At 38.1% G+C, this 12,773-nt stretch overlaps 1 long non-coding RNA gene across 1 annotated transcript in view; it reads right to left on the reverse strand.

Annotated features, from left to right (window-relative positions):
* Positions 1–9,563, reverse strand: part of LOC121491449 — a 123,252-nt gene extending 113,689 nt beyond the window's left edge. Inside the window, exons 1-2 of the long non-coding RNA XR_005987985.1 lie at positions 9,388–9,563; positions 2,302–2,385 (exon numbers count right to left, since the gene is read on the reverse strand). This is a non-coding gene — a long non-coding RNA (uncharacterized LOC121491449). The remainder of the gene's footprint in view (positions 1–2,301; positions 2,386–9,387) is intronic.
* Positions 9,564–12,773: the final 3,210 nt, after the last annotated feature.

Below are 12,773 nucleotides of genomic sequence, written 5' to 3' on the forward strand. Positions count from 1 at the left end.
CGGAGCCTCGATTTCCAAGGCATCACGAAACCAAGGTGCCAGGCCTGGGTGGCCTAGCTTTAGACAGAGCATCAACCTCTGATCCGCTGAGAGTCATTAATCCCTTAGTTATTTAAACCAGTTATTCTGAGTGTGGCCCCCAGACCAGCAGCATCAGTATCACCAGGGAACTTGCTAGAAAGCCAAATTCTTGGACACTACCCCATACCTACTGTCTCAAAAGTATGGAGAAAATGCCCAGTGATCTGTGTTTTAACAAGCCTTCCAGGGGATTCTTGTTTTAAACAAAGTCTGAGAACCTCTGGTTTAGGTCACTGTCTTTTAGGTCTCTCTAAAAGTCAAATGTTTTCACTAAAGCATTTTAACAAAAAAATATGTTTTAACTAAAAATATGTTCTGCTAATGAACATTCTGAAAAAATTCACTAGGCTTTCAGGAAAAAAAAAAAAAGAGATCTCTGGGTGGCGCAGTGGTTTAGCGCCTGCCTTTGGCCCAGGGCGTGATCCTGGAGACCCGGGATCGAATCCCACGTCAGGCTCCCGGTGCATGGAGCCTGCTTCTCCCTCTGCCTGTGTCTCTGCCTCTCTCTCTCTCTCTCTGTGACTATCATAAATAAAAATTTTAAAAAAATAAGTCAGATATTTCCTTTATACACAAAATTGAATTTCAGACGGATTTGAGATTTAATACACATATCTTTGTACATGTACGTGTATGTATACATAAATATACACATATGTGTGTGTGTGTACCTATATATATATATGTAACTGCAAGGATATTTTGTGGCTGTTTTTGTCATTGAGTTGTGGAAAGATAAAAGAATAAAAGGGAAGAAAACCTGTCAACAATAAACACATCAATACATTTGACTAAAGTTTTAGAATAAATTTTAAAGCAAGAACATACAGGACAAATTTAAAAGGCAAATGACACATTTATAAATTTTCCCAGAAAATATAACAAGGATTGGCATTCTTTCTATACGAACAGTAGTATAAGATAAGTAAAAAACTTTAAGAGCAAGGCGCCTGGGTGACTCAGCAGGTTAAGTGTCTGCATCCTGCTCAGGTCATGATCCCACAGTCGTGAGATTGAGCCTCCTGTCAAGCTCCCTGATTCTCCCTGTCCTGCTTGTGCTCTCTCTCTGCCTAATAGATAAATAAAATCTTTAAAAAAAAATACTTTAAGGACAAATAAAAATGCTATGACATAATGTAGTATCAAATAAAAGAATCTAAACATACTAATATATACACTATGCATATATATGAGTATATATATTACACATATATAAAAAATGTAGGTATATATACACACATATATCCTTAAGGAAATATTCTAATATGAACAGTTGTTATCTCTGAATTATGGCATTTGACTGAATATTTCTTTTTAATTTTCTGGTGACTTCCAAATTTTCTACCATGAACATGGGTTGCCTTTAAAACCAGAGGAAAAAAAAAAAAAAAAAACCAGAGAAAAATAAAAAAATAAAAATAAAACCAGAAAAAAATGTGCAAAAATAGGATATGTCATGGTTGCACATAACAGGCATAAGAATAGGTACCATGTGAGGACTAAGGATCTAATCACTAAGAAGGAGCCTCCAAGAAATCTTACATAAAATTGCAGAACAGAACAAATAAGATTTGAAATGTCTCTAATAATCATCCTACTGTACTAAAAAAAAAAAAAAAATTGTTCCCTGAAGTGGCTATCATTTCGCCCCAATTTCCTCGAGTTGGAAGCTCCCCCAAACCTCACCAACACCCCTAACCCCAAGGCCCCTAAACTGTCGGAGACAGCACAGTGCTTGTAGGGGTTTGCTCAGAACACTGGATGCTCGGGGGCCTCACATAAAAGGCATCCTTTAAATGAATAAATGAGTGAATTCAGGGACACCCGGGGGGCTACGCAGTTGAGTGTCCGCCGTAGGCTCAGGTCATGACCCCGAGTCCCACATCGGGCTCCCACAGGGACCCTGCTTCTCCCTTGGCTTATGTGTCTGCCTCTCCCTCTGTGTGTCTCTCATGAATAAGTAATTTTTTTTTTAAGTGATTTCAGGAACTAACCCCATCCTTCATCTCATTCACTCCCTGGCTGTCTTGTTTCCCATGCTGACTTATTCTGTGTCCTTTTTCCAGTGTGTGCTTCTAATTTAAGTCACCATTCACTGTACCGTCTAGTCTCAATCTTCAAGCTTCACTTCTCTGATTTTAACCGCTACCGACTTGGCTTTTCCAGGGACTAGCAGTGCAACAGTGGCCAAGCCCTAAAGTTCCCTACTTAAATACTGACCTCAGGGGCAGTTCTGATAGCAGAAGAGTAGCTCCATAGGTCCCAGCAATGGTATCCTGGTAAATATTTAACAACCAGCTCCCTCTGGAAAAAAAAAATTAATATTGATACAGTTCAGTACACACACACATTTGTTATGAACTTTTACTGATTGGGAGGATATTTCACATTACACAATTTGCACATAATAAGAATAGACTATACTGTAGTCTTTTCTGTGAATTCATCTTAGTTAATTAAATCTCCCAGAAACCTTTGGTAGTTTTTTCTGTTAAATTCTTGTATTCACAGCCAAACTATAGCTACAATCAATGAGCAAAAATGTGGTTCTGATGCAAATGTTGGTTGATACATTCCTTTATGTTAGTTAGAAAGTAGAATAATGGAGACGTATGTAGGAACCTCATTAGTCAGTGACCTGACTGACTTCTTTGCTCAATCAGAGAATTGTTTTTGAATATTGGGAGAATATTCCCTCAATTTTGTGTACTATTCACACTGTACGGGTGGCAGCCAAGGCATACCGAAAGGTTTAATCTGCATTTTCCCCATCACTTTCTAAAGTCTAGACAATCAACACATGTTAATGAAGCCTTGGTTTGTAGGGTTCATCTGTTTCCATGATGTGACTATACCCATCATGGCTGATTTCAAGCTGCCAGGGTAGCTTCACTCAATGTGGAGGTGAGAATGGCTGGACGATGCAAACCACTATATAGCATTCTATCTAATAGACACAATGGACTCAAATAAGCTCAAGAGCATGGGTAATAGTTAAATGTAGCAAAATAATTTGCAACTGGTGAATTTTGAGTCTTTATTAATAGGCTTGTTTTAAAAAAATAAAAAATAAATAAAATAAAATTTTTTTTTAAATAGGCTTGTTTTTAATATGATTTAGTTAATGCTTACATAAATTAATTTTTAATAATGGCTTTCAAAATTCCTGAGGTGTGTTTTTCATGAGCAGATTGCTAGCCCCAGCTCTCCTGTGTTACCCAAAAAAGAGAACTGTGGAATATATGCATCCATAAGGATGGATGCGTCTTCCACCTTGCTAATGTATTCTTCCAAGAAGTCAAATATTACAGAGCATTAGGGAAATGTCCTAAACATTTGGGTCATTGTGGCTGCATAAGCAGTGGGCCCTGGGGCCTCATAGTTCAGCTAAAATACTTGCAAGAGGTCAGTGTTCCTGAGGGGAGCCCATGGTAGGAGCTTGCTGACTGTGCATGGGACATCGGACTGGAGTTGTCTTAGAAGCTCAAAGAATGTAGGAGCAAGCGTCAAAAAGGCTCTTTTCCACCTTGCTGTGGTTGTACAACTACCTTGCTATGGTAGTATCATTATTCATATACATAGAACTACATCCTAGTCAAGTAGGGATAATAAAATATAACACTTATTTACTGATTGTTCTGTGCCAAACATCATGCTAAATACTATACGTATATCATCTCTTTAATCTTTAAAGCAATCTTGAGTGGTAAGGATTATTATTCGCACTTACAACCAGAAAACTAAAAGAGCAATTAGGAAATTTGGCCAAGGTCACACAGACAGCAAGTGACAAACTAGGATGGGAATCACCCGTGTACCTCCAAAACCAATGCTTTGCTATAGAATCTCCTCAAGTCTGGAGATCCAAGGACTTAGAGAATCCATTAATAAAGTCCTGGATGGTATCCATCCACTCTTCAACATTCCTCATTAATCCCATTAACCAAATGTCCCTGCTGTATATCTATTTTCAGCTGAAATTGTTAATAGCATCCTTTTCCACTATCAGAAGTGTTCTAGTGTGGAGTGTTCACTTATATGGTCCCTCTTCGTGTAGAAGAATGTGTTCTGCATATAAGCAAGCTGGGTTTCTGCCACGAAGGAAGTTAGCCAAAAATAGGGCAGTACCAAAGCAGGATCTACTCTGTTCTTCTCCACCTTGCGGGATCAAGTATGCACAGACGCATCTCCAGGGAATCTATACATCCACGTGTATGTGCAAAAGAGACATGTGAAATTTTTCAAACATAACTCCACTACTTAAAGTGGAGGGTCATGCCTTTTACATCTGAAGCTACCTTCATTGACTTCCACTACTTACACATCATCATTCTTGAATGAATGATTCCCTAGACCTGACTTCCTGTGAAGACCTCATCCTGACCATCTTGGACACATTTCAAAGTAACTTTCTCTATACCAATCTGGAAAAGTCCAAGCTTTCGCTCCCAGAAAACCCAGTGGATGCCTGCAAAAGGGGCAGTGCCTCAAAATGATTAAGATTATCTAACATTTTGGGACACCAGGGTGGCTCAGTGGTTGAGCATCTGCCTTTGGCTCAGATCGTGATCCTAGGGTGCTGGGGTCAAGTCCTGCATTGAGCTCCCTGCAGGGAGCCTGCTTCCCCCTCTGTTTGTGTCTCTGCCTCTCCCTCTGTGTCTCTCATAAATAAATAATTAAAAAATTTTTTTAAAGATTATCTAATGTTTTTAGGATGTCGGGTCAACTACAACCAGTTTAGTGGTGTTCTTTGATTATTAAACACAACTACAAATAGGAAAAAAAACATGGAAATAAAACAAATTTGGAAAGCCTCAGTGGAAACATAAAAATAATATTGTGTGGAGCCAAATAAAAATACTGGTATTTTAGTTGAGTGTTTATAGATTCTCTTAAAGCATATGAAAATTAAAAGCCCTATTCTCGTGACCATATCAAGCTTAAAAACATGTAAACAAATAATCTGCTCTTACATCTTGAATATTATATGATCTCTTTCTCTGTAGATGAACACTGTCTTAAGAAAAAGTATTGATCAAGTTAATAGCAAATGGTTTCACAACTTTAAATATGTTCTGTGTAGCCTTTCATTAAATTCAGATTTCCAAAGCTGTCCAGTTCTTGTGATACTGATGAAAGAAACAATCTATAGGATATATCACAGTAATGTTTTTTGGTCTTTCCTATCAGGAAAACTACTTTTTTTTTTTTCTGGTCTGAAAATAAGCTTATTGCTGGTTTTCTTATAAGGGTCAAAAAAAAAAAAAAAAAGAAAGAAAGAAAGAAAAAAAGCACACAAAATAGCAGTCTAAACAGAAAACCCATTTCTCTCCCTAACATTGCCTGGAGCAATAAGGTCAGCAGGCTTGCTTGTGTGCATGTGTGCGTCTGTGCGCATGCATGTGTGTATGTGCATGTGTAATAGATATGTTATATTGCTGCTTTTCCTAGAATGTTTTTTCATTCCTCTTTTGCTAACACTGTTTTGGGTTTTTAAGTATTAATGCAATAAAAAATCGAGGAATTAATCCTGATGTATAAATACCTTAAACACCACAGATGACTCATAACAATATTAAACTACAGTTTCACAAGCACTCAGAGACTAAAGAATAATACTATGGTCAAGTCACAAAAAAATATATTGCCACAAAAATTCTAAGCCAATGATTGTGGCATACTACTTGCATTCTTTTTGCTACTGATGTACTCGTATTGGGCTGGCTTGAATATCAACATTTCTTTACCAATATGATCTTAATGAAAAATTAAGGATTTTTATATTCTTTTGCCAGGTGGAAATTCATGGTTTACTGTTGTCTTGGCACCCATAAGAAAAGAAAAACTATGTGTGAGTTTCTTTGAAATCTTCCATTCTTATGAATAGCTTCTTTTTAAAGTATGTAAATATATCTTTTCATCGATACAGTATAATTTTTCGTAATCTTTTCTAAACCTTACCTCAAAATGTTTTAGAACATAAGGCAGAAGGAATTATGGAATGACTTTTAACAATCCACTGAATAATAAGCATCGATTACAAACCTCCTAATATCATTGCACCAAAAGACCAATATACAACTCTGGTCTTGCCATCTAGGGTAAGGGTGGGCAAATTACCGCTCACAAACCAAATGTAGACTAGGGACCATTTTTTGTTTTGGGTTTTGTTTTTATGTTTTTTTTTAAAGATTTTATTTATTCATGAGAGACACAGAAAGAGAGCAGAGATATAGGCAGAGGGAGAAGCAGGCTCCATGCAGGGAGCACGATGTGGAGCTCTATCCCAGGACCTCAGAGTCACAACCTGAGCCACCCAGCCACCTTAGGGCCCATTTTTGTATGACTTTCTACCTAATGTGTTTGTTTGCTTAAGAACACAAATTAATTTTATTATTATTCTTCAATATTTTATTTAAATTCACTTGCCAAAATATAGTATAACACTCAGTGCTCATCCCATCAAACGCCCTCCTTGTGCCTGTCACCCAGTGACTCCATCCTCCCATCCTCTTCCTCTTCTGCAACCCTTTGTTTTGTAGTTAGGAGTCTCTCATGGTTTGTTACCCTCTCTAATTTTTCCCCACGCAGTTTCCCTCACTACCTAATGTGTTTTAATTTTTAAAGAGTAAACAAGTATATGCAATTGAGACAGTATGTGGTCTGCAAAGCCTAAAATGTTTACCATGTGGCCTTTTAGAGAATTGTGGCCCTGATCTAAGAGCTCACGATACTGTCAAGGAAATAATATTGTCCATACAATTAGTGAGCATATGTCCGACAATTAGTGAGAAACATAGGATTATATAACAAAGTGCTAATTTAAAGAATGGACAAAAGGTAAGGTTGGAATTCAGAGAAAAGAGGCATTAGGGGATCCCTGGGTGGCGCAGCGGTTTGGCGCCTGCCTTTGGCCTAGGGCACGATCCTGGAGACCCGGGATCGAGTCCCACGTCGAGCTCCCTGCATGGAGCCTGCTTCTCCCTCTGCCTGTATCTCTGCCTCTCTGTGTGTGTGTGTGTGTGTGTGTGTGTGTGACTATCATAAATAAATAAATAAAATTAAAAAAAGAAAAAGAGGCATTAATCACTGTGGTCAAAATCATCAGGGAAAGTCCATGCAGATGAGCACCTCTCAAACTTCCCTGTGGTCATGAATGACTTGGGCATCCTGTAACCATGCAGATTCTAAGTCAGCAGTGTGGGATAAGCTCAAGTCTCTTGCATTTCTAATAAGCTCCCAAGGGAAACCCACATTGCTCTTCCACATACTACAGTTTGAATAGCAAGGACTAAATGGACAGGGAGCATTTGGAAATGCGAAGAGCAGCATGTAAAAAGGGGCTGCCTGTTGATGCACTTAGAAGCCATAGTAACAGGCTTAAGAAAACAGTTCAACAGCAGAATAAATGTACCTGTGTTTTCCATATGTTTCATGCCAATGAGATGATAACCCCCAGGGCCCAATTTCCCCCAACCCTGCTACCCAGATTATTGATACTAGACCAAAGCCAAAAGAGTCTTTTACATTCGTATGAAATACACCAATCATTTTTTCCAGTAGTCTGAAAGACAGGAAAAGCCGTGGTGAAAGGAAAATTTTCTTATGCCTCGAACTGGATTGATATGAGCAGACTTACTCTGAAATATAAATTTTATAATTTAACTAATGACTTTATATCCTTTTACATCCAAATTGATCCAAAACGTCATCTAAAACTTTAATGTTTTAAATGCCGTAACCTCACTCCCTAAACAATCAAAAGCCATTTTCAGCTCTGGCCAGGGTAACCTGTACAAACGAACCATTCACCAAAAGAATCATTTGCCTCTAGAACACTTCAAGCATCCCCAAGCATGCATTTGGCTGAACTAACCTAAACACTATTAACAGTTATAAAAATTTTAAGAAGATTTTATTATTTTATTTACTGCAACATAAACAGATTTGTAATAGTCTCAAGTACAGTTTAGGGGTGTTTTAAGTTAAAATTATGGTGACAGAGTGAATGATCCTGGATCCTGCTGCTCGGAAAAAAAAAAAAAAGTCAAGGGCAATCTTTAAAATCAGACCATCTTTCTGGTATTCGTAAAAGCAAAAGCGCACAGACGACAACTAAATTCCCTTATGGTCAGGGAAAAGAGAGTTGTAACCCTGAATAAGACATTTTGGGGCTGCTCAGGTTTTCCCCCCACAAGGTTTCACTTAAAGCAGTACAGGAAAATGTCTGTTCAAATTACCTCTTTGACACCCACAACCATTATTCCTGGGTAGATATAGGCCCAATGGGGGCTGCTATTGAAATAATCGGTGGCATTGAATTCAATTAGCGGTCCTGTTAAGTGGTGCCTGCAGAAGGCTCAGTGTGCAAAAAACAGGTCCCACTCCCGAATCGAGTGACGGTGCTTGGCTTCCTTCCTCCTACCCACATCGAGGGAGAGATCTCCCAAGGGTCACTCAGTTAGAAAGGGTCCCTTCCGACTTGGCGCTACCTTTCCCAGCAACCTTCTAATTTCTCAGCCCTAGGAAATTGCCCCAGGCTCTCTTTTCCCTTTAATGGTTACAGCTTGGTTTCATTTTTAAGCCTGTAACATAGGGAGCCTGTAACATAGGGACTCTCTGGTCCAGTTCTCAGCTCAGTCACTGAATTGAGAGGCGAACACTGATGAAAGCTTTAACAAATAGGTATGGGGAGGAAAGGCTTGGAGGAACTGAAGTTACTTAAACCGGAGAAAGGAGAATGAGAGGTAAGAAAATTACTAAAAATTAATTTATGTAAACATTAACCAAAGTATATTAATAACAAGCATATTAATAAATACTCAAAATTCACCTATCGCAAATTATTTTACTATATTTAACTATTACCCATGCTGCCGCCAGCTGATCCTAGCTCGTAAGAGCTGATTGTTAAAATTTTAGGAATTAGGCTGGCGAATTGTTAAATATGGCCATTAATCAAAAGAAAATTATATACTCTTACGTATTACAAAGGGAAAGCAAAGGGGTCCAAGAAAACTTTAGGGGTGATGGATATATTCATGACCTTGATTGTGGTGAAGACTTCAGGAAGTATATATGGTCCTGCAGATAACTGCTAAAACATTTCAGATTTTGTTTATGGCCTTATAACATTTTTGGTCAAATTTAAATAAGCCTAGTCTTAGTAATTAAACCCTTCATTTTTCTTATGTCGTCTGTTCTCCTATAGACGGTGGTAGAGAAATTTAGAATCTCTGTTTTAGAGAATGGAGACATGAGTTCTGCTGATCAGTGGTACTTTGTCCTGCGCCACTGAAAACTCACCTGGTGACTATAGCTTCGTGATGGCCCAGTTGGAAACCTCTCCAAGCTACTCAATAGCTCATTTGTAGGGGCTGAGCAAGCAAGTTGCTGATTGATCCAAGGCTGGAGGCCAGCAAGGAAAGCTTATTGGCCAGTTGAGAAGGTAAGGGGATTGTGGAAGGCCATAAAACAGAGGCGGAAACGTCATCCTGGAGTATGGGCCTGGCAAAGCAAACAAGCACAGTCTGTGTATTCTAAACTTTTAGGTCTTTATAAAAACCATGAGCCAAGAAATGAAAAATAAATAAATAAAAATAAAGTGATTTCAGATGACAGCCAGTGTCCGTCCACTATGATTTGTCTCAGATTCAGATGAATCGCTAAGATATTTTAGCTCCCAACTCTATCTTTAAATGGGATTCTGGTATAGTCTATTTTGAACTTTTCAAAGTAATATCTCTTTAAGTTATAAAAAAAAAAAAACCTGCCTAAATCATTTATAAGTAAGCCTGAATTTGCTAACGTTTGCAGCAACCATCTTGTCCTTGAGAACGGCTTTGGTATCATGCTTTGCAAACAGCATTTAAAGTAAAGGCATTTAGCAGCTGGCATTTCTCTGTTCCCAATTCATGCCTTCTAATAAAATCTGAGGAACAATTAGACTATGACTGTTGATCCTAAGCTTTGTTTTTGCTCAGCTTTTGTGGATGTAAGGAGTGCAGACTAACTGACATTCGCCAGCTCAAGGAAAGGACATTTACTGTCAGGGCTCCAGCTGAAAAAGAAAAGGACCACAATTACAACAGGACCCGGCCTGGGGACGCTGGCGCTCAATGGTTGTTCAGTTTCCAGGTATCTGGAACCTACATACTCATTCCAGCTGTCGTGTCAAATAACATTGCAGGTTTTTTCTGTTCCACAACCTGCAAGCTTTCTCAAAGTTTATGCCCCACCCCCCACCCCCACCACCACCATGGTTTTGAACAAGGCCCTCTAGCAAATTCTTACTTCACATCTCCAAGGACTATGAAATATGATTGTTTCAGTGTCTCTTTTGTAATAGAGGTGGACAGCCAGCCTCTGGGTTGGTTCCCAAAGTCAAGTGCCCACTCTAGTCCAGTTTTACTTGAGGGCTCAGTGGTTGAGCGGCTGCCCTTGGCTCAGGTCAGGATCCCAGGGTCTCCCATTGGGCTCCCCGCGGGGAGCCTGCTTCTCCCTCGGCCTGTGTCTCTCCCTCTCTCTGTATTTCTCATGAAAAAATCCATAAAATCTTAAAAAAAAAAAAAAAAGTCAGCTAGGCAGAGGCTCTTGATGCAGTTCCCACAGAAGAGGGATGGACACTGTAGGTGATTTTAATGACAGTTGCTAGTAGGTCAGGACTGAGGCAAAATGGGCCCAACACTTACCCAGGCTCATTTTGGGGTATCCTAGGAACATAGCAACAAGACAATAAAGAAAATACTCGTTTTGTTGTCTGTTCAGATTCTGCTCATCATATCTATTGACAATTGATATATTTGGATATGCAATGGCCAATTGATAGTTTGGAGCTAGGGTGGGGCTTTGTATACATAATGTGCTACAGAACAGCACAGTTAAGGTTTTCATTGTGTTTTTTTGGTTTTTGGTTTTTTCTTGAAACAAAGACTTCTCACAATTAGCCATCCACCCAGCAAGCTGTATCATTGTGATGTAAGTGATAGGACAATCAACCCACATAAAACCTCCTTATCAACACTCTTGATTGACTTTTGTTCAATAATCACTGTCAAGCTTGTGGATAATTCCTGCAAGTAAACAAGTAAGAGTTTAACTTCGGTTTAATCAGAAAGTGTCTAATTGTATTAAACCTTATAGGTACATCATACTCAAATGCCTAGAAATGCTAAGTTTTGGCATTTTGAATCATATTGCATTCAAACGTCTAGGAGACCTATGTTTTGCTTTTTTAAAAACATTTTATCAAGGAGTTAATTATATTGTACTGATTCCAAGAGCTACTTTTAGGAAGTACAGTTAATTTGAACTACATTTAGAACTGTAACAGATTGTGTGAATTAAGTAACTTCCAAGCTAAAACTTATGATATAGCTTCCTACCACATAACCATTACAATTACGGCCATCCTGGGCATGCTAACCTAACAACACTTGGCTGTTATTTGGGCTCCAGTTGCTCCTTTTTACAAGGGTTACTTGGGCACTATAGAATTTGGACAGTTATGGGAAATTATTCATTGTTATTTTACTTGCAGTATTAATATGTTTTAAAGGATTACCACATGGTTATTACTCCTACAGGCATTATTAAATTCTTCAAACTCCTTTAACTATTTTCTAAGTGGGAGTTGAATTTTTTTTTTAGGGTAATAAGTCTTTTAGATAGCTATCATGCCATCTATTTAATAAAGTGTTGTAGTGAACATAATTTTTTTTTTTCTTTCTGGGATTCTTAGCCAGTTGATAGGTATGTAAGAGAGATCACCAAGAGAAATAAGTATTCCTCTTAATTTAAACAATGGGAGTTTCAAGTAGTTAGCGTGAATTTTAAGAGATGTGACCTTCCAAGCAATCATATCCACTTATAAACATATAAAACTAAATAATGGTTTAAAATATGGAGATTAAAAACAACCGTGGCAAGGTAAATATTAGTAGAAAGTCAATGACTGAGGAAAAAGAATGGAAACATTTAGTCACATTCGTTTATATAATTGTTAGAACTGAACTTCACATTTAGCTGTAGGATTTCTGTCAGCCAATCAAAGGAAATTACAAAGAAGAAATACATTTCAGTTCCTCAATGGAAACAAAGATTTTTGCCTTACCAAAGTTTTATAAATATTTTTATTGATGTCTACACACAAAAGCACACAAAACAACATATTCGGCTCAATGAAATCATCACAAAATCACTAGAACAAGAGAACAAAGCCTACACACGAAGATTACTGCCCCCTATTCCCTTGTAATCATTGTCCCTTCTCCCCTTCCCAGGGTAACCATTATCCTTTCATGGTAATCGACTCCTTGATGATTTTTTATTATTTTAACGCTTAAACTTAACGACTCTATACAACACCTTGCCTGTTTACATTCGTGTAAATGGAATTATATAGTATTCTTGGGATGGAAGAGACTGGGAGTCTGGCCTCTTTTCCTCAACTTTATGAGATTTTCCGCGTTGTTGCAAGGGATTTTGTAACTTTTTTTTCCTTCTATATTGCTATGTAGCATTTTGTTGAGCAAATATAGCTCAATATATTTACCCCCTTGTACTCTTGAAAGGGTGTTTGGTTTGCTTCCAGTTTGGGATAATTTTGAATTTTACTGCTAAAAACGTTTTTTATAAAACGTATCTCGATGCACAAGTCCATGCATTTCCATTGGTTGTAGTCCTTGGAGTAG

This window comes from Vulpes lagopus, chromosome 5, assembly GCF_018345385.1.
Source record: "Vulpes lagopus strain Blue_001 chromosome 5, ASM1834538v1, whole genome shotgun sequence".
Taxonomy (NCBI): domain Eukaryota; kingdom Metazoa; phylum Chordata; class Mammalia; order Carnivora; family Canidae; genus Vulpes; species Vulpes lagopus.